Here is an 8,603-nt window from a genome sequence, read left to right as displayed (position 1 = left end):
AACTCTTGGTTGCACTTAGAATATAGTCAGGGCATTTTGGACTAAATTGTGGGTTTTCTGTATAAAGATAATGAAACTGACAAAATTGGCATCTAATTTTATGTTTTTCCTATTATTTTTGTTTTTTGCTATTACTATACACTTTTATGTACTTGAGTGGAATCAGAATTTTGATAATATTTGGCACATGCACTGGGCGGTGGTGACGCACGCCTTTAATCCCAGCACTTGGGAGGCAGAGGCAGGTGAATCTCTGTGAGTTCGAGACCAGCCTGGTCTACAAGAGCTAGTTCCAGGACAGGCTCCAAAACCACACAGAAACCCTGTCTTGAAAAACCAAAATATATATATATATATATATATATATTTGGCACATGGAAGAATATAGTCCATGAATTAAATCACAGTAAGAAATATAATCAATTGATCCATATAAAACTTAAAGCAACTCTTTCTAGTCTTACGTATCAAAGGTAAATGAATCAAAGGTAAATGAGCATTAATCTATGCAACATGCTCTGGCACTCTATGGCACTGTTTTACGAACAAGGCTTTGAGTTGTTCTTTATTTCCTGCATTGTTTGCAGAATTATCAGGATCAAAGTGGTGAAGGTCTGCATTCTATCAAAAATGTATCCTGAAAGAAACACATTTCCTCAGCTCTCAAACCATGACAGCTCTTCACTGTGAGAAAATTTAGGACAAAGACAGCAGTAATAAATCCTAGCACCCTGTCACTACTTAGTACTAACACTGTGCTCTTCAGAGTTGACGAAAACTGCTGCTCCTTTGCTGGCAAAGGATCCCTTCAGAGAGAGAAGAGAGGGGTATTCCTTATTTAGGACTTGACTCTTGTATTATTTGGCCTATAAAAATACAGAATTATGACAAGACAAGAAAGTCATGCACTAATAACAAATTGCAAGTTCTTTTCTCTTTTCCACTACTAGTAGTATTTTCAGAGAGCACCGCAAAATTATTTCAGTTCTAAAGAAATAATCATCCAAAGAAGATGAAGTGACTGAGCCATGATGAAAAGTCAGTATAAAATGCTATGCATGTAACTGAACTGAAAATCATTCTGCAGTAAGAAGATTCTGGCAGTCAATGGAGCAAGAATTGCAGATTGGAATGTCTTAGTTCATTTCTAGCGCCAAGTTCTCTTTTTCATGTAAGAAGGACACACTCTTGTGGTCTGAGTGTGAAATCCCCCTACAGATTGTGTGTTTAAACACTTAATCCCCAGCTAGTGGTGCTGTCTGGGAGCTGGAGCTTTGATAAAAGCATGTCACTAGGTTTCGCTTTGCGGGTTCTTTTTTTTCCAGTCCATCTTTTATTTTTTTTTAATTCCTGACATTATAGAACTGAAATGTATTAATATTCCACTCTTACATTTCCATGACAAACAAAAATTCATGAGCCAACCCCCCCCCAAAAAAAAGGAAAAGGGGGGAGAAGCTTATAAAACTAAATACAGATATCTCAGCGTAACTGCTGAACAGAGAAAGAATTAAAACGCTTTTAATTAAAAAATCATGAGTGAATGATAAAGTGTGTAGAAAATGAAAATTTATAAACTATTTTAAACCTGGAATCGCTGAATGTCAGACTACACAGATGGATCATGGGTGGTGGTGACCAGCAGAAAAGGATTATGGGTGAATCTGTACTGTTCTAGCTGCTCCCCATGCCACCTGTCTCTGAGGAAAGCCTGATATTGATTAGTTACTGAGTCAGGCTGATGCTGGCAGTAGACCCAGTGATGGTGACCTGCCTATCAGTAGATCCTTCCACTGGGTTTGCAATTTTGATCTGCGCCCCAGACATCTGACGGATCTCATTGATTTTGGTGCCCTGACGCCCAATTATGCAGCCAATCAAATCATTTGGAACATGAGAAGGAGTTTGAGCAGATGCATCCAAACCTGCCCAATAGCCTTTCACCTCTGGAGAGCTGGATTCAATGCCACTGAATCCCGTTTTGCCATGGGTCACGGGAAAATGAGACTGTTGCATTGCCAACTGGTGCAGCTTGGTCAAATCTGGCTGTGGCATGGCATACTGTCCTTGAATGGTATAGGCCTCTAGAGGTGCCTATACCCTATACTGCTCCAGGTCAGGGTTGAGGTACATGGATGGGGTGGTGTGGGGAAAGCTCGCACTGTCGCTGCCTGTGCTGTACCTGTCCTGACCACTTCAAAGATGACTGGAGAACTCGAGGGCTTGGACCGGTATGGGATGGTCACGCCCTTTCGGGGGGGACTGGGAGAGAGTCTCCAACATGACCACGCAGATCTGTTTGACATACTCAATGATGGATTGAAGAATGCCAGCAATAGTGATTGCCCGCTCAGTTGAGTTGGGGAGCATATCCCCTGCCACCTGGACCTGAGCCCCTGTACTCTCTCGTATTTCCTTGCTCTTGCAGCCACCTTTTCCATTGAGAGAGCCACACTGACTAGCAGGGACCAGGAGCCAAGCCTTAAGGTAACTGGGGGTCTGCTGACAGCTGTGCTATTGGTCACAGAGCTGCTTATGTCCTCTTCCAGTTTATCAATGATCATAGCAAAGGCTTTGAAGATGGCATTAGTTGGTCCAGCCAAAGTGATAATTCTCTCAGGACAATTCCCTTCTGAGATGTTGATACCTGCACTACTCTCCTCGAGCATCTTCTTAACAGATTCTCCTTTCTTTCCGAGGATACTGCCAACTTCCTTTCCATGCATAAGTAGCCTGATAGTAAGAGTGACATTTAATCCACCTTCAATCACACCATGTCTAGTAGTTACAGGGAGTTGGACTTTTGAGTGGTCAAGTCTTTGGTCACGGGTGGGAGTGAATGCCAAAACTGGAGGCACGAGTCAACTGAGGGGGAAAGGGGAGTGGGCAGGAAGGGGAAAAGCGGGAGGCAGGGGGCGGAACAATAGGGGCATGCGGGAAGGCGAGGGAGGCCCCGCTGGCAGGTGGAGGAGGGTGTGGAGGAAGAGGAAAGAGAAAGAGAGAGAAAGAGACCCCCAGGAGGGTGGAGGGCGGTGGAGGGCAGGCAGGTGGGCGGGAGAGGGCGCAGGCTGCAGATGCTCTGGCTGTCCTCTTTGCGGTTTTATAGCCTGTTCCATTCCTGTTCTTTCTTGCTTCTGCACGTGCATAAATGTGAGCAGTGCGTTTTCTGAATTCCAGGCATTCTCAGGGCCCCAGAGGCTAAGCCACCTGACCACGCATGGCCCATTCCTATTGAAAGTGTATGCCAGAACCAAAAAAAAAAAAAAAAAAAAAAGCCGGGTGGTGGTGGCGCACACCTTTAATCCCAGCACTTGGGAGGCAGAGGCAGGCGGATCTCTGTGAGTTCGAGACCAGCCTGTTCTACAAGAGCTAGTTCCAGGACAGGCTCCAAAACCACAGAGAAACCTTGTCTGGAAAAACCAAAAAAAAAAAAAAAAGAAAGAAAGTGTATGCCAGAATTGATTGTTTCTTCCCTAATCTGTTATTTTCATGGTATTTTATCGTAAGAAACATAAAAGTAACTAATATAGGCACTAAACCCTAAGACAGCTGCCTCAGTGTGTGAGGGGTTAACCAATGTTTCAGGCCATTCTTATAGTTTGTATCAAACACTGAGTCATGGTCTGACACTAAATAATAGAGACATATTGTGAGCTGCTTCAGATGTTGTAGCTATTAGATTGATTTTTAAAGTAACTATGGTTAGTCTTTTTAAAGCATCTAGTTAAAATGTGTTTTGTGAAAAAGAAGGATGAGTTTTAGGAGGGATAGAAAACTATTTGAGTCCAAAGGATTTTGAAAATTAAGGAATATGACTGAAGGGCTAGAAACCAATGAAATCTGCCATACTAAAGCGGTACCAAAAAGAGAAGAGTGAAAAGCTAACAGCAAAGGCAGTTTACAAACCCTGGAACAAAACTCTTGAGTGATATCCAGTCCTCTGTGCATGGAGCTGCAACAACTTTGTGAGCAAGGAGAGGAAAACCTGCTTAAGGAGACAATAGAACAAGCTTCTAAACATCAAAGAATGGAGGGGAACTGGGGGAATCGGGTGATTGGGGATAAAGGAAGGTTGGATAGGGGAGCAGGGAAACTCATACCTTAGGTAAGGGAGCCACCTAAGGGGTGGCAAGAGACTTGAACTTGGAATGGCTACCAGATGCCCAGGGCAATGTCCCCAGTTAGTTCATTGGGGCACCTGAGGATAGGGAACCTGAAATGAACCTATCCTATAATCATACTGGTGAATATCTTGCATATCGCCATAGAACCTTCATCTAGCGATGGATGGAGATAGAGCCAGAGACCCACACTGGAGCACCGGACTGAGCTCCCAAGGTTATAATGAGGAGCAGAAGGAGAGAGAACATGAACAAGGAAGTCAGGACCATGAGGGGTGCACTCAACCACTGAGACAGTGGGGCCGATCTATTGGGAGCTCACCAAGGTCAGCTGGACTGCTACTGAAAAGACATGGGATAAAACCGGACTCTCTGAATGTGGCGGACAATGAGAGCTGACGAGAGGCCAAGGAGAATGGCACAGGAACTTTCAACTGGCGATAGATCGAGAGAGAGACAGAGACCCAAATTGGAGCAACGGTCTGAGCTCTTAAGGTCCAAATGAGGAGCAGAAGGAGGGAGAACATGAGCAAGGAAATCAGGACCACGAGGCGTGCACCCACCCACTGTGACAGTGGAACTGATCTATTGGGAGCTCTTCAAGGCCAGCTGGACTGGGACTGAATAAGCATGGGCTGAAACTGGACTCTCTGAACATGGCGGACAATGAAGGCTGATGAGAAGCCAAGGACAATGGCACTAGGTTTCGATCCTAATACATGAACTGGCTTTGTGGGAGCTTAGCCTGTTTTGATGCTCACCTTCCTGGGCCTGGATGGAAGTGGGAGGACCTTGGTCTTCCTGTAGGGCAGGGAATTTGGACTGCTCTTCAGTATCGAGAGGGAGGGGAAATGGACTGGGGGAGGAGAAGAGGAGTGGGGATGGGGGAGGGGAGTGGGGGGAGGGGGCAATGTGTGGGAGGATGGGAGGGAAATGGGAAACGGGGAGCAGTTGGAAATTTTAATTAAAAAAGAATAAAAAAAAAAACAACTCAGAGAGAGAAATTTGGGTTTAAGCTTAAAATCTGAAAAGCAGAACAGCCAGCCACTAACTCTTACCTTAACCTCAATCTAAAATTGTGATCCTGCCTCCTGGAATCTCAAAATGATTCTCACCCTGTCTTATATTTCTCTCTAGGGCTGGGATCAAAGAGATGTTCCACTGGTATTAAATGCAAGCACCACCTGATTTCTATGAAAACTAGAGTGCCTACTACGATCAAAAGTGTGTGTCATTGTGGCTACTAGGATTAAAAGTGTGTGTTACCATAATCTGGTCTGCAAGGGAGACCAATGGGATTGTTTTACTCATGAATTTTCAGGTAGTCTTTATTTATTAAAATACATTTGAAATGTCACTACAGAGGTCCCCATCAACGTCCTTCGCTTAGAACTCAAGAAATCCTGCATTAAGAAAGTGGAAAGATTGTACGTGTCAGAGAGGATGGAGAACACCAGGAGGATAAGGCCATATTAATCAAATAAGCAAGGTGTATGTGATCTCACAGAGCCCAAAGCTACAAGCATAGGACATTCATAGGTCTGCATCAGGTCTTCTGCATATATACTATAGATATTAGCTTAGTATTTTTTGTGCCTTCTCTTGGTACTCTTTTTCTCCTCTTGTGTTGCCATACCCATGTTCAATATGAGAGTTTTTGTTTCATATTATTTTATGTTTTGTTATGCTTAGTTGTTATCTCTTAGAAGCCTGTTCTTTTCTAATGAGAGACAGAAAGGGAGTGGATATAGAGGAAAGGCAAGATGGAGAAGAAATGTGAGGAGTAGAAAGATGGGAAAGTATAATCAGGATATAATGTGTGAGAAAATAGTCTATTTTAATAAAACAAACAAATGTGAAGGCAAGCAACAAGTTGTTTAAAAAATCCCTATAAGTTAACTTTATTGCTCAGAAGTTTTGAGTTACAGATTCTTTATGCTGGATTATATAGTAGCAGGAAAATATAAAATGTTCTTGGAGACTGCAGAGCCTAATGCACTTTAAAAGAATTTCTAAATCATGTCATTTTGCAAATTCTGACTACATAATTTATTTTAGACTGACAATTATGATTTAAACATTACAAAAGAAAAGATGATAATGAATACAATCAACTTGCCAATATATTTCACCTCCCTATGTAATAAGGAACTATAGTTAGACAAAGAAACTGATTGTAAAGACAAGGGAATAAATATGATTTTGAGAATAAAATCACAGGTGAACACTTTACACAGGCAAAAGATACTTTCTTCATTTGCAATTTTCAGTTTAATTTAAATAATCACATACAAGTAAAATTATTAATGTGGGTCTTTCAAAATACAGATTAATATTATCCTTGTTAAAGTGAAATATTTTTATCTTTCTGAAAATGCAAAAGACAAATCAAATCAGTACAGATACAACCTCGGCTGAATAACAAGCTTGTGATTGGTAAGAGTTAAAAGATGAATATGAAATTTACCAAATAGGCTCATGTACTGAGCATTTTATTGGAAGCTGGTGTTGAAACTTTAGAACCTGTGTCAATTTGGAGGAAGAGGGTCATTGGAGATGTGTCCAGCAGTGTCCATTTTATCCGCCCCCCTCAGCTTTCTGTTTGCTGGAAGATGAGTAGCTTATCCTACCACATAGCTCTACCACGATGTATCAAATCAATGCAGTCCCAAAAACACAAAACCATTCCATCTACAACTATGGAGCTGTCTATAAATACTGACATCATACAATTGCTGAACAAAAATAAAGGCACCACCCTTGAAAGTTTCCCCTCTTATTTATAAATACCTGACTTTTATGACAAAATAGTAATATCAGAGTGAAAGAAACATCATCTCTATTGGCATAGTGATATAGAAGGCTTTTGGAAGAGCAACACTAATTGTTGCTTCAAGATTAATTTTTATATAATATATAAACTGATGAAATTTTACATAGTAGTACTATACTGTGATAGTTAACTTTAAATGTTAATTTAAAACAACCTATTTCAAAAAAGAGTTTCAATTGAAAAAGTTTATAGATAGTATTGATTGTGGGCAAGTATGGGGAATTGTCTTGATTTTTACTTGACCCATCTCATTTCGGTTAGGACAATTCTCTAGGCCGTGGAGCTGTATAAACAGTGAAGAAAGCTCGGCAAGCAAAGAAGCAGGTGGCATGGGTGCACTGGTTTCTCTCTGCACTTTATTATGCACGTGGTATGACCTTTTGTCTGAAGACCTTGCATACATGACTCCCAAAACTGATGAATAGCAGCCTTTTTCTCCCCTGTGCCACTATTGGCAGAGCATTTGTCATAGCAAAATAAATGAGATTAGGATTGGTCCTGGGAAATGTGATGATATGCAATGCATTGTATACTGTTTAAATGGAATCACAAATATTTCTCCTCCAACATCTGTAACTTCTTTATGGTGAAAACTTTTAAATTCAATTATTCTAACTTCTTGATTTGTTAATGCTTGTCATTTCCTCTGCAAGAGCATACCAATAAGTTTGAATTCTATATCATCACAACTTAGGACCTGATTTTAACCATCACTTCTCCCAATATACCACAACACATTAATAATAACCATTGTACTTGAGACCAACCTTTTAGATCCCACGTATAAGTGAGAGCATGTGACTCTCCCCTGTGTGTACCTGACCTATTTCTCTTAAGAAAATCTCCAGTTGCACCATAATCATGCAAATGACAGGACTGTCCTCCTTTCATGGTGAGTAGTATTTCATAGTGTATACATACCACAGTATTTGCTTTCACTTTTTAGAAGATGCACACATGGATTCCTTTATTTTTGGGTGGCCCAGAAGAGTACTGCAGTGAAATGGGAGTGTAGGTATCTGTTGACTATGAATGGGAAGAAGAAAAATCTCTTATCTAATTCCCTTAACATCATCACTTAGCAATATGGCAGGGTTTTGTTCACTGTGTGTTTTTATTACTAAAACCTACTACCCAAATTGGGTGCACTTTATCTAAGAAGAAGTCCTTTAGGTTTACGGTTTTCGAATCTGGAAGCTAATTCCAGACATGGCCGGGAATCAGAAGAAAAGTCCACAGTGCAGTGTTATATCACTACAGAACACACAAGTTATATCCTGTTCCCTCTGTCAGGCCACCAGGATTCAATAACCAGTTCCAAACCGAATGATCTGCTCTAATTAACTTCCCAGTTAATCACCTCTGAATATCACAGTTATAATAAGGTTTTACCATTTCTTGCCATTGTTGTGTGATTTGGGGCTCCATGTCTAGCATTACTTCAGGGAGTCAGCACATAGTCAAGCCAAGACTCACTTACCTTTGTGATCATGGGAATGAATGAGAACCTTGGCTCTAACTTGAGATAGGGTGTTGGTAAAGGAAAATTGTCAGCTTGGGAAAAACAAACCTAAGGATCTGAAGTCTGATTGCAATTAAGTTTTTATTGTTTTGAACCAGAAAACAGTTGAAAACTTATGTGTCAAGCC

At 41.1% G+C, this 8,603-nt stretch overlaps 1 pseudogene; it reads right to left on the bottom strand.

Annotated features, from left to right (window-relative positions):
• Positions 1-1,674: 1,674 nt before the first annotated feature.
• LOC130865135 (poly(rC)-binding protein 2-like) lies at positions 1,675-8,165 on the bottom strand (annotated as a pseudogene).
• Positions 8,166-8,603: the final 438 nt, after the last annotated feature.

Source organism: Chionomys nivalis, chromosome 23 (genome assembly GCF_950005125.1).
Source record: "Chionomys nivalis chromosome 23, mChiNiv1.1, whole genome shotgun sequence".
Lineage (NCBI taxonomy): Eukaryota > Metazoa > Chordata > Mammalia > Rodentia > Cricetidae > Chionomys > Chionomys nivalis.
The sequence above is the reverse complement of the archived record's forward strand: the minus strand, read 5'-3'. Positions and strand labels throughout refer to the sequence as shown.